This window comes from Phaseolus vulgaris, chromosome 4 (assembly GCF_051622355.1).
Source record: "Phaseolus vulgaris cultivar YP4 chromosome 4, ASM5162235v1, whole genome shotgun sequence".
Lineage (NCBI taxonomy): Eukaryota > Viridiplantae > Streptophyta > Magnoliopsida > Fabales > Fabaceae > Phaseolus > Phaseolus vulgaris.
This window is the reverse complement of record NC_143501.1, coordinates 23651481-23675558: the sequence shown is the minus strand read 5'-3', so window position 1 is coordinate 23675558 and position 24078 is coordinate 23651481. Positions and strand designations below refer to the sequence as shown.

The window sequence follows — 24078 nt, the reverse complement described above, 5'->3', positions numbered from 1 at the left end:
TCTAGCACTACAACAATTACAACTAGATCCACTATCCACAATGAGGGAACATATGTTTTCTAAAACATTGCATCTTGTATGAAATATGTTCTCTCTTTGTGTTTCCATGGATGTGCTAGGGTGATTGTTGAGGGTTCTCCTATTCATAAGCAATTCTCCCTCTAGTGGAGCTACCCTCTCATCCTCTCCCCCCTCCTCTCTCTCACTAGGCTCATCCTCGCCACTAGTGTATTCATCTACACCCTTAAGAAACAAAGTCCTTTGGTTTGGACATTGTGCTTGCACATGTCCTCTACCATAGCACTTGAAACACTTAACATCTCTAGCTCGGATGGGTGGGGTGGAGGTGTCTTTGGTTAAGGGTTTGGTAGGTTCTTTTGGTTTTTCTTTTGATGTGCTACCCTCCCTTCTAAAATCTTTCTTGGGATAAAAGTTAGAGTAGGAACTCACCCTTTGACTTGAAGTTTTGCGCAAGATTTGTTGTTCAACTTTAATGCAAAGTTGAACCAAGTCATTCAAGTCTTGGTAAGGTAAGAGTTCTACCCTATCTCTTATCTCAAGTGATAGGCCACTAAGGAACCTAGCTATGGTGGTTTCCTCCTCTTCCCTAATGGATGCTCTCATCATATAGAGCTCCATTTTCTGCCTATACTCTTCCACACTCATGTTCTTTTGTTGGAGTCTTTGGAGCTTGTCCATCAACTCCCTATGGTAGTAGGAAGGTATGTGGCGGCGTCTTAGGGCTCCCCTAAGGTCATTCCAATATGTAATGGGAGGTTCCCTATGAAGACGCCTTTCTCTTTCGAGAGAGGTCCACCAATACATGGCGTTCCCTTGGAAGCTAAGGGTGGCTAGGGGTACCTTACGTTCTTCACTCACCCTATGGCAAGCAAAGAGTTGTTCTACTTTCATCTCCCAATCTAGGTAGATTTCTACATTCTCCTTACCATGGAAGTGAGGTAGGTCTACTCTAGTTTCCCTTGGCCCCTCTTGCTCCCTTTGCCTATTCCTTCTAGGGGGTGGTTGGTAATAGTCATTAATGTTGAAGATGGTTGCTGCCCCTTCAAGATTGTGTTTGATGAAGACTTATATGTAGTGTTTGATGAAGACTTGTATGTACTTTTCATGTAATTTTGCTTTGCTTTAAGTATGTCTTAGTTAGTGCTTAGAGGTTGTCTAAGAGTGGGCTTTTTGCTGAGTAACTCACCTCATAACCACTGGCCATGTGATAAGAACAAGCATAAGTTTTCTAAAACTGTTTTCACATGTTTTACACAAAAACACGTTTACTGCATAAATATAAATCTGTTCTTTTCTAAATAAACAGATTCATTTTCTTCACTGATGCCTTGGCTAAAGTCTTGTAAAAATTAGATTTTGTGCATCAGGTATTTTGACTAAGTCTTCTTCTTTTCAAAACGACTGAGTTTCAAATAGTTAAACTTCCTCTGTTTTCGTTTTGAAAAATAAATCTGTTCATCTGTAAATGAATAGATTCTTTTTGTCTCTGGTGCCATGTCAAGCTTAAACGTTTTTCAGTTTTATCTCAGCACCAGAATGGTTGACTAAGTCTCCTCACTTAACAGATTCTCTAACTGCTTTTGAAAATAAATCAGTTTATTTTATTTTCAATCGGTTCATTTTATAACAGCTTTAACTGTTTTTCAAAATTCTGTTATAAGCTGGCTTTCTATAAAATGCAAACTTGTTTTCTGAGTTAAACAATGATTCAAACAGTTTATACATTTGCAAAAAACAAGTTTTGACAGCAGAGAGTTAAGTGTTTTCAAGGATTAGCATTTGTTCTTCAAAGATTTCAAAAATCACAAAGTGCTTGTTCTTGGTTTGGTTCCAAAAGCTTGGTGTGAGGTGCAGCTACTGTTCTAGCAATCTTGCCTACTGGTTTAAGGCTGATCTTTGTTACCTCAATCAGGTGTAGTCGTTTCACTTCTTATTACTTGCAATAGTTTGGTTGATCCCTCTTCTTGATAGGTGTTCTTGGAGAGTGGATGTGTGTGTGTGAGTGCTGAAATAGGTTTTTTCAGCAAGAGTACCTAAGTTCTTGTAGGTTTCAAGAACAGTGGGAAGTGTACTTGATTGTACTGTGTGTTAGTGAATTCCACCTGTTGTTGGTGAAGACTGGATGTAGCTCAGGTTGAGTGAACCAGTATAATTGCTTGTGTTCATTCTCTCTCTCTCTCTGCAATTTCGTTTCTGCATAATTGATAAAACAGCAAAGAAATAAATCTGTTCAATTGAAAATAAATCTTTTCTTTCTGGGCACTGTGCATACTGTTTTTGATTTCTGAAAAAGGTGTTTGAATCTGATAAGAACATATATAATCTGCTAAAAACCACTGGAACAGATTGACTGTGATAGGCTGCTCAAGAAACTGTAAATGTTATTAATTGAACCTAAACAAATTACTTAAAGCTGAAGCTTGCTGTTCTGTGATTCATTGTTCTTAATTTCTGGAAAATTGCTTGACATCAAGAAGAACACTCATAGTCTGTTAAAAGCCACTGGAACAGCTTGTTTGCAAAGGTCACTCAATTAATTAGCATGCTATCAATTGAACCTTAATCACGTGCTTGAAATTGAGGCTTGCTGTTTTGTGTTCCACTGTTTTTCAAATCTGATATTTGTGTGTGTGCTGCTGGAAATTCTCACTGCATAGTCTTGTGATTAACCTTGCTGTATTAAAAGCGTTTCAAACAGAAAAACAGTGCTGAAATAAATCTGTTCATTTTCACATAAATCGATTTATTTTCTGTAAAACTAGGTTAAACACTATTTCTGCGAAGAAGTTTTAAAAGGTCAATTCACCCCTCCTCTTGAACTTTGGCACTATTAAACCCAACAATTGGTATCAAGAGCTAGGACTTGTAGTTTAATCAAGTTTGTTTGTAAAAATGTCTGAGTTTAATGTGCTTTTTGCTGAGGGTTCTGCTGTAAATAGACCACCTATGTTTAATGGATTGAATTATGCATTTTGGAAAGTTAGAATGAGAATTTTTATGGAATCCATTGATGCATTAATTTGGGATGCTGTGGTCAATGGACCTTATGTGCCAATGCAGATTGTCAAGGATGAACAAGTTGAAAAGCCAAGATCAGAGTGGAATGAGACTGAAAGGAGGAAGGCTCAACATGATCTTGTGGCCAAGAATATCATAACTTCTGCATTGACAATGGACGAGTTCTTCAGAATATCTCAATGTAAGTCAGCAAAGGAGATGTGGGAAGTCTTAGAAGTGACTCATGAAGGGACTGAGGATGTAAAAAGGTCAAGGAAACATGCACTCATCCAAGAGTATGAGCTGTTCAGAATGCAACCCGGAGAGAACATTGCTGATGTGCAAAAAAGATTCACCCACATTGTGAATCACCTCACTGGCTTGGGAAAAGAATTTGATAGAGAGGAGCTCAACATAAAGATATTGAAGTGCCTCGACAGAAGCTGGCAACCAAAGGTGACAGCTATCTCTGAAAGCCGTGATCTGTCAAAATTGGGAACTGCTGCACTGTTTGGAAAGCTGATGGAGCATGAGCTAGAGCTTCAAAGACTTAAAGAACAGGAAACAACAGAGAGAAAACCCAAAGGTTTGGCACTGAAAGCAACTGAATTGGATGAGATCAAGGAAGAAAAGGAAGATGCTGAAGATGATGATACAATCAACCTTCTTACAAAAAGATTCAGCAAATTTCTGAGGAAGAAAAGCAAAAATAGGAACCAGCAGAAAAGAAGGTATCCTAAACCCAATGATTTAAATTCCTCTAAATATACTTGCTTTGGATGTGGCAAAACAGGGCATATCAAAACAGATTGTCCAGACAATCAAACAAGGGACAAATCTGCCAGCAAGAAATTTGAAAGGAACAAAGGAAGAAGAGCCTACATCTCATGGGAGGAAAATGAAGTATCCTCAACTAGCAGCTCTTCAACAGAAGATGAGGAGAATAATTTGTGCTTCATGATGAAGGATGAGGAGTCAAGCTCTGAATCAGTAAGTAATTTTTCTGCTGATTCTGATAACTATGATGATTTGCTTGCTGCCTTCAAGGAAACACATGAGGAAGCCAATAGGCTAGCTGTAATATGCAATAAGCTGCAAAAGGTAAATAATGTGCTTGCACCTAAAGTAAAAACACTTGAGGAAGAATTGCATAAGGCCAAAACAGATTTGGTAAGCCTTGAACTGACTTGCTTGCATGCCTCTATTAAAAACTGTGAAAATTGCAAAAGATTGGAAAAACAAGTGGAATATTTGCTGAAAACCCTTTCCAATTTCACCAAGGGCAGAGAAAACCTTGAGTCTCTCCTTGGATCACAGAATGCTGTTTTCAATAAGAATGGACTTGGTTATACCCCTGGAAATACAACCAATGTCAAAAAGCTTTCAAGTTTTTTTGTTCCAGCAAAATCAGTTTTTTCAGCTTTTAACAGTGGCAAAAAGGCATCTCATGTAACCTATTTTTACTGCATGAAGTCTGGTCATACATCTAGGTCTTGCATTGCTAGAAGACATCTTGTGCCTAAGAACTTAGCTAAGTGGCTACCAAAGAGAAGGTGTTAATCTGTGCTGGACCCTATACTGAAAAGGGTACCATTTGTAAATTTTTTATTCTGTTTTGCAGATTGGAAGCAAGAAGAACCAGTGGTACTTGGACAGTGGCTGTTCCAAGCATATGACTGGAGATCTTACAAAGTTCACCAGCTTAAAGCTCAAAGCAGAAGGACATGTGATCTATGGTGATAATAACCGAGGGAGAATTTTGGGCAGAGGAACTGTTGGAACAGGGAGCTCAACAACCATTGAGAATGTGCTGTATGTAGAAGGACTTAAGCATAGTCTTCTCAGCATAAGTCAGCTTTGTGACAAAGGATACAAAGTGAATTTTGAGTCAAATGGCTGCACAATCTCAAGTAATTCATCTAGTAAGAAGTGATGAGTCTTGGTTGTGGCACAGGAGGTTAGCTCACATACACACAAATCACTTGAATAAATTGAAATCTAAAGATTTAGTTTCTGGTTTGCCTAACATTAAATTTCAGGACAACAGGCTTTGTGATGCTTGTGTGAAAGGTAAACAAATCAAATCCTCTTTCAAGTTAAAGGATATTGTCTCTACCAAAAATCCATTGGATGTGTTACATATGGACTTATTTGGTCCATCTAGAGTTGCTAGCTTGGCTGGAAATTTGTATGCTTTAGTTGTTGTGGATGATTACTCTAGATTTACATGGACTTTATTTCTTGCACATAAACATGATGCTTACACTGCCTTTAAGAAATTAGCAAAAATTCTGCAAAATGAAAATGGTTGCTGCATTAAATCAATTCGAAGTGATCATGGGTGAGAGTTTCAAAATGCTATGTTTGAGAGGTTCTGTGAGAAGCATGGGATAGCTCATACCTTTTCAGCCCCTAGAACACCCCAACAAAATGGTGTAGTTGAAAGGAAAAATAGATCACTAGAGGAACTTGCTAGAACCATGTTAAATGAATCTAAGCTTCCTAAGTATTTTTGGGCTGATGCTGTTTATACTGCAGGTTATGTCTTAAATAGGACCTTAATAAGACCAATTCTTAAGAAAACCCCATATGAATTGTATAAGGGCAGAAAACCTAGTGTGAGTCACCTTAGAGTATTTGGGTGTAAATGTTTTGTATTGAATAATGGCAAAGAAAATCTTGGTAAGTTTGATGCTAAATCTGATGAAGGTGTGCACATTGGTTATGCTTTGAATGGTCATGCATATAGAGTCTTCAATAAAAGGCTGCTTATAGTAGAAGAATCAATGCATGTTGTTTTTGATGAAACTGATCACAGTGTATCTAAAACTGCTGCTGATGAACCTGACAGTAATGAATTTAAATCTGTTTTAAATCAAAATGAATCGATTCATTTTGATACTGCTGATACACATGCTATACAAGAATCTACTGCAGCTGCAGGTTTGCCAAAAGAGTGGAAAACCCCAAGAGACTTAACCCTTGATAATGTCATTGGGAACATTGAGAAAGGAGTGTCAACTAGAAAATCCTTGAACAATTTCTGTGAAGCAATGGCATTTGTATCTCAAGTTGAACCCAAAAATTTGAAGGAAGCTCTCAAGGACAGCAACTGGATTTTAGCTATGCAAGAGGAACTGAATCAGTTTGCTCTTAATGAGGTCTGGACTCTTGTTCCTAGAATACCTGAGATGAATGTAATTGGAACAAAGTGGGTATTTAGAAACAAGATGGATGAGCATGGAGTGATCACCAGAAACAAGGCTAGGCTTGTAGCTAAAGGGTACAATCAAGAAGAAGGAATAGACTATGATGAGACATATGCACCAGTGGCTCGGTTAGAAGCTGTTAGACTGCTGCTTGCCTTCTCCTGCATCAAAGGGTTCAAGCTATTTCAAATGGACGTGAAGAGTGCTTTTCTAAATGGCTATATAAATGAAGAGGTATTTGTCTCACAACCACCAGGTTTTGAAGACCATCAACATCCAGAATATGTGTTCAAACTCCAAAAGGCTCTCTATGGACTCAAGCAAGCTCCTAGGCAATGGTATGAGAGGCTAAGTGATTTTCTCACCTCACAAGGCTATGACAGAGGCACATCAGATAAGACCTTGTTCATTAAGAAGAAAGGAGATGACTCAATTCTAGTCCAAGTATATGTGGATGACATCATTTTTGGATCAAACAATGGAGAATTGTGTGAAGCTTTCGTGAAAGTCATGAAGAGTGAGTTTGAAATGTCAATGATGGGTGAGTTGAACTATTTTCTAGGTTTGCAGGTCAAACAACTCAAGGATGGCATTTTCCTAAGTCAGGCTAAGTATTGCAAGGATTTGCTGAAGAAATTTGAAATGGACAAGTGTAAACCAATCAGCACACCCTTCTCAACAAGCTGTCATTTGGATCATGATGAAGCTGGAATTTCTGTTGATGAAACCAAATACAGAGGACTCATAGGATCACTGCTGTATCTTACTTCCAGCAGGCCAGATATAATGTTTGCAGTGTGCATGTGTGCAAGGTTTCAATCTGCTCCTAAAGAATCACACTACAATGCTGTCAAAAGGATTTTGAAGTATTTGCAAGGAACTAAAGAAGTTGGCTTGTGGTATCCAGGTAATATTTCATTAAGCTTAACTGGTTATTCTGATTCAGATTTTGCAGGTTGCAAAATTGATAGGAAGAGCACAAGTGGAACCTGTCATTTGCTTGGATCAAGCTTGATCTCATGGCAATGCAAAAAGCAGGCTTATGTAGTTCCACTGCTGAAGCAGAATACATTGCAGCAGGGAGTTGCTGTGCTCAAACTATATGGCTAAGACAACAATTGAATGATTTTGGTATCTTACTTAACCATATAGCTCTGCTATGTGATAATACAAGTGCAATCAACTTAACCAAAAATCCTGTCATGCATTCAAGAACCAAACACAATGAAATAAGGCATCATTTTTTAAGGGAACACATATCTAATGGAACATGTGATATTAAGTTCATTGGTACTGATTTACAACTTGCTGATTTGTTCACAAAACCATTAGCCAAAGATAGGTTTAATTTTCTGCTTAATGAATTGGGTATTATAAATGTCAATTGTACCTAGCAGTAAAAAATTAAATCTGTTTATTCGCAATTAAATGTGTTTATTTTCTGCACTGATACGCAGTGATGACTAGGAAAGAGAAATTCTGATCTTTGACTGCTTGACTGATTTAGTGGGCATTAACCTCTGTACCTTTGACGGTTTTGGTCATGGTTATGTAACCGATTTGATGGTTTGGGTGCTCAATAAGAATTTGAGTGTATGCATCGTGACCCTAAAGATTTGGTGCATATTTTCAAAGATTCTCTGCACAAATTCAGAAGCATAAAATCTTCATGCATATCCACTCATAACTGCCATATCAATCCATTTATTCTGCTATAAATCTGTGTGAATACTTGCTACCCACATTGGCCATTCTCTTTCTATTCTCACCATTTAAAATCAAGAAAAGAATTCAGGTCCAAAACATGGCTTCGTCTTCAAGACAAAAACAGAAAAGCAAGGGAAAGCAAACCACTTCTCAAGGTGTGTTAGAAGGATGGTTCGCTGGAAATGAAGAAGGCATCAATGCCTACATTCATGAAACAAGCAGGAAGCAGATCAACATACCCAAGGTGCTGGATTTCAACTGGCTGAAATCTTAAAAATTTGTAGAAACAAGGGCTGTGTTGAAGCACCAGAAACTGAAAAAGATGCTGGAATTAACGGGTAATGTCTATCCTGACTTGATTAAGGTGTTTTATACTAACCTCACATTGGATGGGAAGAATGTTGTCTCTTATGTGAAAGGGACAAAGATGACGATCACAAGTGAGGTGTGGAATTCTGTGGCTGGAATAAAATATGCTGGACTGAAAGTAGGGAAAGGAAATACCAGTGGAATTTCAGAATTCAACAAGCTGCAATATTACAAAAGTTGCATGAGGAATTCTACAGAGAGCATAAACAGATTCCATGCAGGGCATTTGAACCTCACTCCACGTCTAGTTGCATACATCATAGCATGGCAACTGATTCCAAGAGGGACAAACCATGCTGTCTTACATGAAGAGGATCTCATTCTCCTATATTGCATCATGAACCAGATTAAGGTAAACTGGGTGTTCATTGTCAATGAACACATGCTCAAGTCAAAAAGGTTGGCTGATTACAGATTTCCCTATGCTATTCTTGTTTCCAAATTAATTGATTACTTTGGTGTTGATGTTACAAATGAGAGAAATGACCCTATCAAAGCTGTAAGTGAGATTGACACTTCAACTCTCACCAAAATGGGTTTTCACAAAATTGAAAACAAATGGGTGGTTCTCAAGGAGAAGGACACTCAAGCAGAACATGAGGATGAGGATGAAGCTGTTGCTATGGATGATGACTCACCTGCTGCCCAATCTGAACATGAGGAAGTTGCTGCAAATGCCATAGTTGCCTATCAAAGTCCAGAATACCGTGGAGAACCAATGTCTATGTTTGAGAGGCAAGTGTTGTACCGTCTTGATGTCATGTCTACAGAACAAAGGGCACACTTTGAGACTACTCATGCAAGGTTCCAACACCTTGATGATCAGATTGAAGGAGTTCAGGCACAGCTTGCAGAGCTTTACTACAAGGATCAGTAGTTTTTTCTACTTTTAATGCTTTCCTTATCAGTTTTCAAGTTTATGTAATGTTGAAAAATTTGGTTTTCTGGTTCTGAACTATTATGGTTATAATTTCTGCTTTATACCCCTGTATTCCCTATGCTTATATGCTGTTTGATGAATCCAAAGGGGGAGAAAAATAGCTCACCATGCTAGGTGATGCTAGCTGAAACAGGGAGTTAATTCTGCACCTTTAAACAAATTCTGCATGTTATGCAATATTGCTGTTTTCTGGTTTAAAGTCTAGTGCAGTGCAGGTACTTAAAGCAACAATGCTATGAGGTTAGCTATGGGGATTTGTCTCCATCAAACAGGGGGAGATTGTTGAAGATGGTTGCTGCCCCTTCAAGATTGTGTTTGATGAAGACTTATATGTAGTGTTTGATGAAGACTTGTATGTACTTTTCATGTAATTTTGCTTTACTTTAAGTATGTCTTAGTTAGTGCTTAGAGGTTGTCTAAGAGTGGGCTTTTTGCTGAGTAACTCACCTCATAACCACTGGCCATGTGATAAGAACAAGCATAAGTTTTCTAAAACTGTTTTCACATGTTTTACACAAAAACACGTTTACTGCATAAAAATAAATCTGTTCTTTTCTAAATAAACAGATTCATTTTCTTCACTAATGCCTTGGCTAAAGTCTTGTAAAAATTAGATTTTGTGCATCAGGTATTTTGACTAAGTCTTCTTCTTTTCAAAACGACTGAGTTTCAAATAGTTAAACTTCCTCTGTTTTCGTTTTGAAAAATAAATCTGTTCATCTGTAAATGAATAGATTCTTTTTGTCTCTGGTGCCATGTCAAGCTTAAACGTTTTTCAGTTTTATCTCAGCACCAGAATGGTTGACTAAGTCTCCTCACTTAACAGATTCTCTAACTGCTTTTGAAAATAAATCAGTTTATTTTATTTTCAATCGGTTCATTTTATAACAGCTTTAACTGTTTTTCAAAATTCTGTTATAAGCTGGCTTTCTATAAAATGCAAACTTGTTTTCTGAGTTAAACAATGATTCAAACAGTTTATACATTTGCAAAAAACAAGTTTTGACAGCAGAGAGTTAAGTGTTTTCAAGGATTAGCATTTGTTCTTCAAAGATTTCAAAAATCACAAAGTGCTTGTTCTTGGTTTGGTTCCAAAAGCTTGGTGTGAGGTGCAGCTACTGTTCTAGCAATCTTGCCTACTGGTTTAAGGCTGATCTTTGTTACCTCAATCAGGTGTAGTCGTTTCACTTCTTATTACTTGCAATAGTTTGGTTGATCCCTCTTCTTGATAGGTGTTCTTGGAGAGTGGATGTGTGTGTGTGAGTGCTGAAATAGGTTTTTTCAGCAAGAGTACCTAAGTTCTTGTAGGTTTCAAGAACAGTGGGAAGTGTACTTGATTGTACTGTGTGTTAGTGAATTCCACCTGTTGTTGGTGAAGACTGGATGTAGCTCAGGTTGAGTGAACCAGTATAATTGCTTGTGTTCATTCTCTCTCTCTCTGCAATTTCGTTTCTGCATAATTGATAAAACAGCAAAGAAATAAATCTGTTCAATTGAAAATAAATCTGTTCTTTCTGGGCACTGTGCATACTGTTCTTGATTTCTGAAAAAGGTGTTTGAATCTGATAAGAACATATATAATCTGCTAAAAACCACTGGAACAGATTGACTGTGATAGGCTGCTCAAGAAACTGTAAATGCTATTAATTGAACCTAAACAAATTACTTAAAGCTGAAGCTTGCTGTTCTGTGATTCATTGTTCTTAATTTCTGGAAAATTGCTTGACATCAAGAAGAACACTCATAGTCTGTTAAAAGGCACTGGAACAGCTTGTTTGCAAAGGTCACTCAATTAATTAGCATGCTATCAATTGAACCTTAATCACGTGCTTGAAATTGAGGCTTGCTGTTTTGTGTTCCACTGTTTTTCAAATCTGATATTTGTGTGTGTGCTGCTGGAAATTCTCACTGCATAGTCTTGTGATTAACCTTGCAGTATTAAAAGCGTTTCAAACAGAAAAACAGTGCTGAAATAAATCTGTTCATTTTCACATAAATCGATTTATTTTCTGTAAAACTGGGTTAAACACTGTTTCTGCGAAGAAGTTTTAAAAGGTCAATTCACCCCCCCTCTTGAACTTTGGCACTATTAAACCCAACAATTAATTTAAGGCTTCCCTCCCCTAGAGACTCATTACTTCTAGATGCATGAGTATGAGTTTTTTTTTATTTTTGTGATTTCTCTTCTTGGGCTTTAGCCAATTCATTAATTTTAGTCTCATTCTCCAATTGTCTAAAAGAAATCATTTGCACAGCTTGTGAAACTTCTTTCAAAAGAGATTTTATAGATTTTACGTCACTTTCAATAGACTTTGGAGAGTGAGGAGGAGAAGACATGGCTAAATTTTTGTGTATACAAGTGTTTTACCTTGAGAAAATTTAGGAAAGTCAAAGAAGGTAGTTTTCCAGGTAAGGAAGGTGAGTCACAGAGGACTACTTAAGTACCAAGCCTTTGCCTTAGCCAAAAACTATCCCTCAATGTCTTCACACAAAGCTTTCTCTTAGTAAACCACTTAGAACACAATTAAGTTGAGAAATCAAATGCAAGAAAACAATGCAAGCTAACTACTTAACAAAACTAGACGATTTAACAAAGCTTAAACAAGCCAACCACACATAATGAAGCAAGTTATGTAATTAAAAACAATTAACAGTTCCTAATTAAAAACTCTACACTAGTCGGCCCTAGGTGAGGCTTCTTGGACACTTGGAGCCCTTGAAGACACACTCACCGTCTAACCACGTAATTGAAGAAGTAATTAACACAAACTAAGTTGCAAAGAAATTAAGAAAACGCCCTTTGTTGATCCTCTTTTTGCTATTGGCACTTCCTTGGTTGTCTTTGCTTGTTGGGCCCTCCAAGTGTTTGTGGTGTTTTGAGAAGTGTTTGATTCTGCCTTAGTCTTTGTTCCCCTTAGAATGAAGGTCCTAATTCTCCAATTCCAGGACCTATCAAGAAGACTAGACCTTACCCAAGTCAAATTTCCACTCCATTAAGCACCAAAAGAGAATAAATTTCAGCACCAAATTTAGAGGCCAAAGAATTAAAGCAAGAAACAATTAATTGAAGAAAACAGTACCACACAAATGGAGTTAAATTGTGACAACTAGAAAGAGTTCCAAGAATATTAGACAAGAAAATAAAGGTACTCAAATAAAGGTAGGCACACAAATTGAATCCTAAGAATAGCACTAGAATTAGATTTCAAAATAAAAAACAGCACCACTGGAAAATTGTTGTGGGCTAGAGAACGTGTTTTTCCCCAATTTATGCTGAGCTGCCCTTTTGGAATTTGCCTCTGAAAATTGATATGCAAAATATTCAAGATCTTAACTAAAATCTGGCTTTGGAATCACTCCAAACGCTTGAGCCATTTTTTTTAATAATGTTTTCAATTTCAGTGTTCAGTTACGCCAACTTTAGCGCCCAGATTTGGACATTGATTTTAAAATATTTATCATTTTTTTTCTATTGACTCTTTTGAGCTGATTCTTTTTTTGTCTTTTCTGTAACAGCCTAATCTTGCATATTCCAGAGAATCAAAAAATTCCTATGAGTGAAAATAATTTTCTGGAACAAAACAGCCAGCACAGAGAATGTAAAACAGGGGATTCTGTAAAAACTGGAAAAAAACAGCAAGAGACCAAAAGATAAACACAATGAAATTAATGAAAAGGAATTTGTGTAAGATCTAAACACAAATATGAACTCAAACTAAAAATAAAAAGGCACCAAAAGATCAAGAACACAACAGATTCAAATCAAATAAAAAATACCCAAAATCAAGAAACAATCAAGCCAAACAAAGGACTACTATGATTTGATGACATTGTGGATGAACATGACTTGACAAAACATATATGGATTCAGAAATTAAAAGACTCAAGAGCATAAAATGAACCAAATAAAAGTGCAATAAAGACTCAAATACCTAAAAGAAAAAACAGCAACTCAAAGGTGTATGGAATCCTATCACAAATTGCACAAGGATTGTTCAAGATCAATTGAACAAAGTGCACCGGTTGGATCTTCCAAATAGCACACCAAAACAAAGTAAAAATTAAAAAAACAGCAAGACAAGTATGAAAACAAGATGAACAACATGAAATAAAGAAGAACTCAAAATTAAAAAACCAAGAACTACTCATCTTTGAAGAACCTATGCTCATGATACCAAATGATGGCAAATTCATGAAGCTCTTCTTAGAATCATGTGAAAGATGGTGCGGAAGCCATGGATGTGTATGTGCAAGATCCTCCTAAGAGCTATGGTGATCTTGAAGGTGCATGATATGTATGGAAGTAGGGAGGTTCGGCCAGCCATATGGTAAGTGAGGAAGATGAAGATTAGAGCCTAGAAACTAGGTAGAAGCAAAGCTTGGCACAATGTTGGCAGCATAACTTTACTATCAATAATCTTGAAAAATACAAGAGATGGCCTTCCCTTTTATAGGCTAATGGGCCATGAAAGCTAAGCTAATTACACATGAAATGAGAACAAAATGAAATGCAAATTACAAGGCACATGGCACATGGCCAGTCATGTGTGCTAAGGTTCTAGAAAGTGCACAAATCTAGGGTAAATCACATATGAGACAAATTTGTGCTTTCTAACACTACCCTAATTACTAAGCCACCCCTAATGGGCCTCCATGTAACATGTATAAGGCCTTCTCTCTTCCATCCGTGGCTGCATCCATTTGGGCGTGAATGTGCTTAGCCATTCACCTTGTAATAGAGCCTAGACGGTCTAGGCCTCCTCCTAGACGCTCCATGTGTAGCCTTTCCTCATCATGTCCTAGACGCTCCCTCCTTGAGTCTAGACGCTCATCACGGTCTAGTCTTGGGTCTTGGCTTCCATGGTGAGGTGTGCTTGGCCCTCCTCCATCAAGACATGTACAGCACAAGGGCTTAGGCTCTTTTGAACCCAACCCTTCTCCAACAAGTCTTGAACTTGTAACTCTATCTCCTTGGTTTCCTCGGGGTTAGTTCTATAAGCGGGCCTATTTGGTAGGCTTGCCCCCGAAATAAAGTCAATTTGATGTTCTATACCTTTAATGGGAGGGAGTCCAATGGGTCCCTCATTAGAGAATATATCTTCAAATTCGCTTAAAAGATTTTCCACTTGAGGAGGTAGACTCATGGGTTCATTACTTGTGGCAGTGCATGCAAGTGTTCCCTTACAAAAGATTAGGCTAGTTGTCCAACAAGAAGCAAATTTTCCAAGATGTTTTCAAAAGGCTTTTCTTGTTGAGCAACCTTGTGGGAAGGAACACTCTTCTCCCACGCCTTTCTATCCCTAAGGATTTTCTCTTTTTCTAGCGCTTTTTTTTTTGTTTTCCTCATCCCTCTTATGTTTCATTTGTACTTGGTCTTGTACCACTTGAGAATGTGGTAAAGGACTAAGTAAAAACTTCCTATGCTTATGGGTGATGGAAATTTCGTTTGTGATACCATCATGCAAGGTGTTCTTATCAAATTGCCATGGTCTCCCTAATAAGATATGACAAGCTTCCATAGGTACTACATCACATAAAACCTTGTCTTTGTAGTTCCCTATGGAAATCTTGATTTCCACTTGCTTATCTACACTTAGTTCCCCATTTTCATTGATCCATTGTAATTTGTAAGGTTTGGGATGAGGAACTACTTGTAGATTAAGCTTATCAACCATCCTAGCACTACAACAATTGCAACTAGATCCACTATCCACAATGAGGGAACATATATTTTCTAAAACATTACATCTTGTATGAAAGATGTTCTCCCTTTGTGTTTCCATGGATGTGCTAGGTTGATTGTTGAGGGTTCTCCTAATCATTAACAATTCTCCCTCTAATGGAGCTACCCTTTCATCCTCTCCCCCTTCCTCTCTCTCACTTGGCTCATCCTCACCACTAGTGTATTCGTCTACACCTTTTAAGAACAAAGTTCTTTGGTTTGGGCATTGTGCTTGCACATGCTCTCTCCCAAAGCACTTAAAGCACTTAACGTCCCTAGTTCGGATGGGTGGGGTGGAGGCATCTTTTGCTAAGGGCTTGGTAGTTTCCTTTGGTTTTTCTCTAGATATGCTACCCTCTCTTTTATAGTCTTTCTTGGGATAAAAGCTAGAGTATGAACCCACCCTTTGACTTGAAGTTTTGCGCAAATTTTGTTGTTCAACTTTAATGCAAAGTTGAACCAAGTCATTCAAGTCTTGGTAGGGAAGGAGTTCAACCCTATCTCTTATCTCAAGAGAGGCCACTAAGGAATCTTGCTATGGTGGTGGCCCCCTCTTCTCTAATAGATGCTCTCATCATGTAGAGTTCCATTTTCTGCCTATACTTCTCTACACTCATATTTTTTTTGTTGGAGTCTTTGGAGCTTGTCCATTAAATCCCTATGGTGGTATGAGGGTATGTGTCGACGTCTTAGGGCTCCCCTAAGGTCATTCCAATACTCAATGGGAGGTTACGTATGAAGACGTCTTTCTCTCTCTAGAGAAGTCCACCAATACATGGCATTCCCTTGGAAGGTAAGGGTGGCTAAGGGTACCTTTCGTTCTTCACTCACCCTATGGCAAGCAAAGAGTTGCTCTACTTTCATTTCCCAATCTAGATAAATTTCTACGTTTTCCTTACCATGGAAATGAGGTAGGTCTACCCTAACCTCCCTTGGGCCCTCTTGCTCCCTTTGCCTATTTCTTCTAGGGGGTGGTTGGTAGTAGTCATTGATTCTAAGGCTTCCCTCCCCTAGAGACTCATTTTCTTTGGAATGGGATGCATGAGTATGAGATTTTTTTGAATTTTGAGACTTCTCTTCGTTTGCTCTAGTTAACTCATTGATTTTAGACTCATTCTCCAATTGTCTATATGAAATTAATTGAACAGCTTTTGTAAGATCTTTCAAAAGAGATTTTAAGGACTTCACATCACTTTCAATAGACTTTGCAGAATGAGAAGGAGAAGACATGACTAGAGCTTTGTGTATAAAAGTGTTTTACTTTGAGAAAAATGAGGGAAGTTAATGAAGGTAGTTTTCCAGGTAAGAGAGGTGAGTCACAATGGACTACTTAAATACCAAGTCTTGCCTTAGCCAAAAACCATCCCTCTAAATCTTCACAAAAATCTTTCTCTTCGTAAACCACTTAAAACACAAGAGGTTGTAGAAATCAAATTTTTATGCACAAAAACAATGCAAGCTACCTAGCAAATTATCAAAGCTTTAAACAAGATAAAACAGAAGCAATTAAGCGTAGCTAACTAAAGGCAAAAGATGAAATTAAAGCAATTAACAAAAGCTAAGCTAGATAGTTTTAAGCTAGGCGGCCCTAGGTGAGGCTTGTTCCGTCCGGTTGACCGGGACGTCTTCGTGCGTGGCCTCAACCGTCAGCTAAGGACTCCTTCCCACTGATTGCCTGCGAATTCCTGCAAAAAAGAGGACAAAGAGGCGCCCTAGCGGCCGTTTGCACTCCGACGCTCAAGTCAGCCAGTAAGAAACACCAAAAAACTGTCCACCCACGTATCTGAGCACTGCGTATGGCACTCTGGGGGTGGTAAAAGAAACCGTGTATATGTGTGTGTGCTGTCTCCTTTAGGCAAAAATCTTCTCCGGTCACTTGTACGTAACCTTAAAGCACGGGCAAGCAACCAAAGAGTCTCTCGTCAATTTGCCCAAGGTTCCAACCCTTTTTCCGACATTCCCAGCGCTATTTAAACTGCCCCAGCATTTAAAGCGCCTTAAAGCGCTTTTACACTCAAACGTAACGCACTCATTAAAGCGCTTAATTACGAAACGTAACGCATTTAAGACGTTGAAACGCTTGGGAGCCATAATAGTACCTGAATGCTAAAAGGGGAAACTGTATTGAATATCTTTAATTACCTGGCACCTGACTTGAGGGTGTTTCTATTCCGGCATTGCTGTCATACACGTGGAGGGCCTCACGACGCCTTGACCCCATCTGGGGGCGTTTCTGCCCATCTGGGGACGTTTCTGCGTGTGGGTCCTCCTGCTTGGGAGTGCTACTGGGCTAGGGGTGGCTTTTTGGGTGCCAACTCATGCCCCCAAGTATTTAGCCACTTACTCTGAGAGCGTATCTGCCTTCCTCTCACACCCTGCACCCGGTTATCCTGGGCGTGACCTTCCTCTTGGGTCGTATCTGTCCCAAAGGCGTCTCTGGGGCGGCAGGGGTACTTCGCGAGTCAGGCTGCCCTTTACTGGTACTATCACTATGGCCTTGGAGCCACCTTTTTCTTCTCTTTATCACTTTCCCGAGATATCGGAACCTGAGGCTTTCCCACGACGTCGCTCCCTGCATGGTCTTTCCTACCCATGGGTATCGGGGAACCACACCGTGATTGCCTTGCTTTTACACTGTTTAATCTGGCGACGCCCTCACCTGGGCGACGCCTTCACCTGGGCGACGCCTTCACCTAGGCGACGCCTTCGCTTAGGCGACGCCTCCTCTTGGCGTCTCTACATCTGGGCGACGCCTCAAGCTGACTTTGACTTTCCAGTCGTTGACTTTGACCTTGACTTAGTCAACGCCCTGATACGGGACGGTACACAAGCCCCCCAGTCTTAAGCCGAAGACTTGTCTTCAGCGCAAAGACTAAAGCCTTGCCCCCGCCATCCACGTGCCTTCCTGATGACGTGTCATTCTCTGCTGACTCAGCAAATTTTCGAATTACTGACGCGACATTATCTGAACCACAGGGGTATTCTTAATGACCGATTGGACATTCCCTGCAATGGGGATGATTACGCCTTTTGGGCTACCCTTTATCGCGCGCCACGTGGCCCATCGCGTGGCCCTCCTTTAGAGACCTTTGCGCTTCCCCTGGGCAATCGACCTTCTGACGCGTGGCCCGATCCTACGGCCCTTAGTTAGCGCCTCTTGGGTTACGAAATGTAACGTTTAAGTTACCCCAAACCCCGCGCTCACTCTACTGTTACATTCATTCACTCTGCAATTCCACACTGTTCATCGCCTTCAAAACCCCTTTCTCTGCAATCGCGATTCTCTCCTTCCTGCGCTCTCCTACTGCCTCCAAAGGTACGGTTTTTCCCTCCTTGATGATTCTCTTTACTGTATGAACTGCCTGGGACTGTCCATATTACCGCATTTCTCTGGATGTTGCTTGTATGCTTCGTTATTCCTCTTGTTTCCCTTCGTTCTTTTGCGGGTAGGGCGCTCCTAGGGTTCTTCCATTTTCCCCTTTTATTCTCTCCAAACCCCTTTTCTCTGAACCCTTTCTTTCTCTTTTGATCTTCAGCATTGGTGTTGATGGCAAAAACCAAGACCACCGCGCCTCCCCCGCTCCCCAAGTCTCATTATAAGGGCGAATATGACTGGGCCCCCGACGAACTTCTGGACGAATGTTCCCTCCTGAACTCCGTTGAGGACGTGGAGGCCCACAGGGGGGACCCTGCCCTCTATAACTTCATTGCTTTCCACAAGAGTCATGACTCCCAAGTCCTGGTAAGCCGAGTGCGACCTGGGATACCCGTTTGCGCGGACTCACGGGATATTGGGGGATGCGCTTTCTTCTTCCTCTACCAGATGGTGTTAAAAAGGGTGGGCCTGCGTCTGCCCCTAACTCCCTTCGAAAAAGAGCTATTGACAGAGATAAACACTGCTCCCGCCCAACTCCATCCCAACAGTTGGGCTTTCGTGAGGGGGTTCCAAATTCTCTGCGGCTACCTAGGAGTTCCCTCCTCTGTGGACGTTTTTCTTCACTTCTTCGAGTTAAAGAAATAAGGGAAAAGTCTCTGGATGAGCTTTTCTGGCATCGCCGGGCGCATCATCCTGACGCTCTTCCAGAATTCGTTCAAAGGCTGGAAGGGGAAATTTTTCAAGGTACGCGCGACCAAGCGCGATCCTACCATTCTAGAGGGCTTTCCCCTGTACTGGACAGACAAGCCCATAACTATGAAGCCCTTGGCTCTGGACGAACTTGCCCCGCCTGACCGGGATATATGCAAAGCCTTGGCGGGATTGGGAATAGTCTTTGATACCGCCAAGCTCATCGCGAACGAATTCAATGCCCATGGGCTTTCTACATACTTCGGTATCTGTTCTTGGCGATTTATGATGCATTAGTTGCTATGGTTATCCGCCTTACCGTTTTTCACTGCACAATGTTACTTGCATTTCGCATCTCTTCCTGTATTGTGAATCCACATAACCGCTCCAGTGCTAATCCTTGTTGTTTGGCCTGTCTTGATGTAGGATCGGTGATGGGCACTTCCAAAAGAATAATGTTGGCGAAAGCACTGAAGGAGGCTCGTGCCGCCAAGGCAGGCGCCTCCTCCAGCCCTGCTGCCAATCCGGCTCTCCCACCGGCTCCGTCACCGCCACCTCCCGTCACCGCTGAAGCTTGTTCTAGCCCATCTCCGGCGTCTCCACCTGGCTCCAAAGTGCTCCCGACTCCCAGTTCTCCTCCGACTATCGCCGCCGTTCCCCTAGCTGCGGCCTCATCACCAGCTCCAACCCCTCTCGACAAAGGAAAAAGGGTTTTGGAGATTCTGTCAGATGATGAGGAATCAGAGGGCGTGGCGCCCTTCAGGAGGAGAAAATCCGCGCGGGTTCCTCTTCTGGTAGAGACGCCGCCGCCGGGAGGGAACCCCTTCATGCACAACCCTCCAAGCGCAACCTCACTCCCTCCTATGATTCTTCAAGAGGAAAGGGGCGAAGGTGCCGAATCTTCCCCTCCTCTGCCGCCGCCAGAAACCGCCGCTTCCCCGGCTCCCGACGCTGCCGCCCCTGACTCCATTGCCATTCCCCCTCCAATCATGCACCTGATGAGGGGTTTCAGTGGCGGGACTATGCCAGAAGGTACTGACAGGAGGGAAGGTATGCCTTTCTATTTGGGGGCCTTCTTGGCGGTGGCTCTTGAATGGCGCTCCCAGGCCAGAAACGCTGTCTTGCAAACTCAAACTCTCCAGGCCTTGGAAACGAAAGCAACCACCCTGGAGGAGGAGATGAAGGCCCTGGGACGCCAGAACGAGGCTTATTGTTCGTCTCTGAAACAAGCACAAGAGTCCAGGGCAGAAGCTGAGAGGAAACTGGCAGAGGCCTTGGAGCTCCAGGCTGACTTCTACGCTCGTGAAGTTGCTCTCCAAGTACAGGTAGCGGGTCTTCAGGAATTGGTCAAAGCAGACGCGGAAACTCAAAAGGACCTGAAGGACCGTTGCTGTGAACAAACTGCCAAGGTGGAACGGATGGAGGAGGAAATGGCCACGCAGGCCAAAGCTATGGACCTTCTCCGAGTTGACTACGACAAACTGCAGGTCGAGGTTAGCCGGCTTCGTGTGGAGAAAGAGGCTCTGGAGAAGCAGGTGGCCTCTGGAGACGCCGCCATTGAGGAGCTGGAGAAGGAGAAAAAGTCCCTTATCCAGGAGATGGCGGGCACCTTCGAGGAGGGGTTCCAAGAGGCCCTGTCCCAGGCGTCCTGCGAGAATCCTGGCGTCAACCTTTCAAACTGCGACCCCACACACCACGTAGTCGACGGGAAGGTCGTGCCCATGGATTTGAACGACTGAACTGCTGCCCCTCATCCGCCACCTTCCTCTTCAAGCTTAACTCTTCATTCTTTACCTTCGCTTTTTAATTTCATCTGCCAAAACTTGTAATTCTTTGAACTATCCACACTCTTGTTACTGATTCGGGACATTCGCATGGTTGTCCTTATTTCTTTTTCACATACGATTCCGCCTATGCGATCTCGTTCTCATCTTTTCCCTTCATACGCTTCAATTATTTTATCTGTATTCTGCCCGTTTCTCACACTTCGTTGGGCAGTTTGGTATGATGGGGTAAGGTCGCTCGCCAACCCTTACGCCCATGGAGAGGCTCACTAAGTGGCGCCGTATCGTCCACGGGACGTCTCTGATACCGAAAAGCTCTTTCTTTGATCTTTTAACACTCGGCGCCCACGCCTAAGGAGAGGCCTGCTAACGCAGCACCGTATCGTCCCCGGGTGTCTGAAACGCTGAATGCTGTGGGGTTTTTGTTCCCTCCATGGTCTTTCCTGCCCATAGGTATCGGGGAACACCCTGCCGGTGACTCGCTGGCGTTTGACGGTCTCGTCTCCCTCCACGGTCTTTCCTACCTGTGGGTATCGGGGAGGCGACGCCTGCAACTAACTTTGCTTTTCTCTGATTTCTTCTCCCTCCTCAGTCTTTCCTACCTGGGGTATCGGGGAGGTAACGCCAGTCGGTATTTGGGTTGGCGACGCCCGCGACTTCTCGTCTGTCGTCGCCCTTTACGTCTTTCCTGGCAACGCCTCGGGCGTCACCTTTACTTCGTCATCGACCTTAACTCTTGCCTTGGTCAACACTTGATAACAGCGAAGAGCCCAAGGCTTTGTCTGTGCCATCCACGTGGCGCTCCTCGTATAGCTGATGGGACCTTCTGTCATTCGACCTGATCCACGTGGCGCTACTTGTATGGTTTGTGGGACATTTGGTCAGTTCATCTAGACCTGACTCCTGCTATGCCCCTGACTCATTTTCGACGGCGGATCGTACCCTTGGATATTCTGTTGACGGGACATTTTCTGATTTAAACCAGTGGTGCCAGAGTCATCCTTTCATCTTCTGCCACGTGTATCGATCGTGCGGTGCATCCATTCACGTCGTATGGCGCTCTAACCGCTTTATTTAACTCTTCAAGCTCTGAAACTATCTTCACCATTTTCTCACTCTTCATAACCTACTTACGTTCTTTCTTCTTGCACCCTTTCTTCTTTGTCGAAGGGCTGTTCTAACTGCTCCCCTCGCTCAACTCTTGCATTTCCAGCCGTGACGACCGAGATGACAACGGGATCGTTGTCATGGGGCACCACATCTCGGAGGTCTCTTCTTGTGAACACAATATCTGACTCCCAGGACTCCCCCGAGAGCCTCTCTTCAATTGAATTCACCCCCCTCGCGTATTTCTTCCGCTGGGAGGCGGTGGGTCCTCCGCCGGAAAAACCTCCAGCAATGGTGTGGACCTCGCCAAGCACCGGCATCTCGTGTACTGGCTCATCCGCCGGCGGCGGCAGGGTGGCGGTCGTAGTGGACTCCGCGACATAATCTTTCAAAAACCCAGTCCTCACCAGCTCATCTAGCTGGTAGCCCAACGACAGGCAATTATCAATTTGGTGCCCGAAAGCCTCGTGGAATTCGCACCAAGAGTCTTTACGGGGCCCTAACACCTTGTCGGTCTTCGCCGGTCGCCTCAGCCTCTCGGCTATGTTGGGCACGGCGATCAAATCCTTCAACTCAACCACGAAGTTGTACCTCGCCGGTCTTGCTCTTTCTCTGGCGGGGCGTTCGCCTCCTGTTGGGCCCCGGGGCTGGGGCTTTCTGGCCTCGTAGGGGCGTCTCGCCTCTGGCTTCTTTCTCCCCGTCGTGGTCTCATTGACTCTGACGGGTTGAGCTCGCGCCGGTCCCCTCGGGCGTGAGGGCACAGCACTGGTGCGCTTCACACATACCTCCCCTTCCGAAGCAATATGCTCTACTACCCTGCGCCGTAATTCAGCGAAAGTCCTAGGGCGATTGCGGATAATGGATTCTCCGAAGGGGCCGGGGCATACGCCTTTCACAAACGCGTACACGATCATAGGCTCCTCTGTTGTGCCAACCTTCACGACCTGGGCCCCGAAGCGATTGATATACTCCTTCAGGGTCTCTCCCTGATACTGCTTCACGTCAAACAGGTCGTAGGAGACCGGCGGCGGGGCCTTGTTGGCTAAGTACTGTTCTCGGAACAATCGCGACAACTGGCGGAAAGATGTGATATGACCTTCTGGGAGGCTAATGAACCAGTCCATAGCCATCCCGGTCAGGGTGCTCATGAAGAGCTTGCACTTGGCAGCATCAGAACCGCCTATCAGGACCATCTGCGTGTGAAATGCCGCGAGGTGCGTCTCTGGGTCCTCCATCCCAGTGAAGATTACCTTGGGTCCTGCGAACGTGTTCGGGATCGCTGCGTCTAGGATCTCCTGCGAGAACGGGGTGGAAAACTCCCTTGGCGGGGAATGGTTCTCCGTCTTGTCCTGCCCAGGCCGCCTCCGATCGTTTCTCAGGCCCTGGCGCAACTCCTCATTCACACGGTGGAGCTCTTCGTTGCGCTCATGCGAGGCGTCAAGATCTGCCTGCATGCGCTCCTGCTCCATCTTCGAATCCGCCATGTCCTGCTGCAGCCCCCTCATTATTTCCAGGACCTGCTGCATGGATAGGTCTGCTGGTGCTGCGCGCGCTGCTCTTCGTCTGGTGGGGGCCATTGTCACTCCAACCTCCTTCAACGTTACTGTAGCTTGGTAAATGTTCCTCGAACTTGCGATGGGGCTGATGTTTTAAATCGGCCCCACGGTGGGCGCCAAATGTTCCGTCTGATTGACCGGGACGTCTTCGTGCGTGGCCTCAACCGTCAGCTGAGGACTCCTTCCCACTTGATTGCCTGCGAATTCCTGCAAAAAAGAGGACAAAGAGGCGCCCTAGCGGCCGTTTGCACTCCGACGCTCAAGTCAGCCAGCAAGAAACACCAAAAAACTGTCCACCCACGTATCTGAGCACCGCGTATGGCACTCTAGGGGTGGTAAAAGAAACCGTGTATATGTGTGTGTGCTGTCTCCTTTAGGCAAAAATCTTCTCCAGTCACTTGTACGTAACCTTAAAGCACGGGCAAGCAACCAAAGAGTCTCTCGTCAATTTGCCCAAGGTTCCAACCCTTTTTCCGACATTCCCAGCGCTATTTAAACTACCCCAACATTTAAAGCGCCTTAAAGCGCTTTTACACTCAAACGTAACGCACTCATTAAAGCGCTTAATTACGAAACGTAACGCATTTAAGACGTTGAAAC

General features: G+C 42.7%; 1 pseudogene; it reads right to left on the bottom strand.

The window, feature by feature from the left end:
* Nucleotide 1: 1 nt before the first annotated feature.
* Nucleotides 2-18351, bottom strand: LOC150027972 (uncharacterized; annotated as a pseudogene).
* Between the last annotated feature and the right edge of the window lie 5727 nt (nt 18352-24078).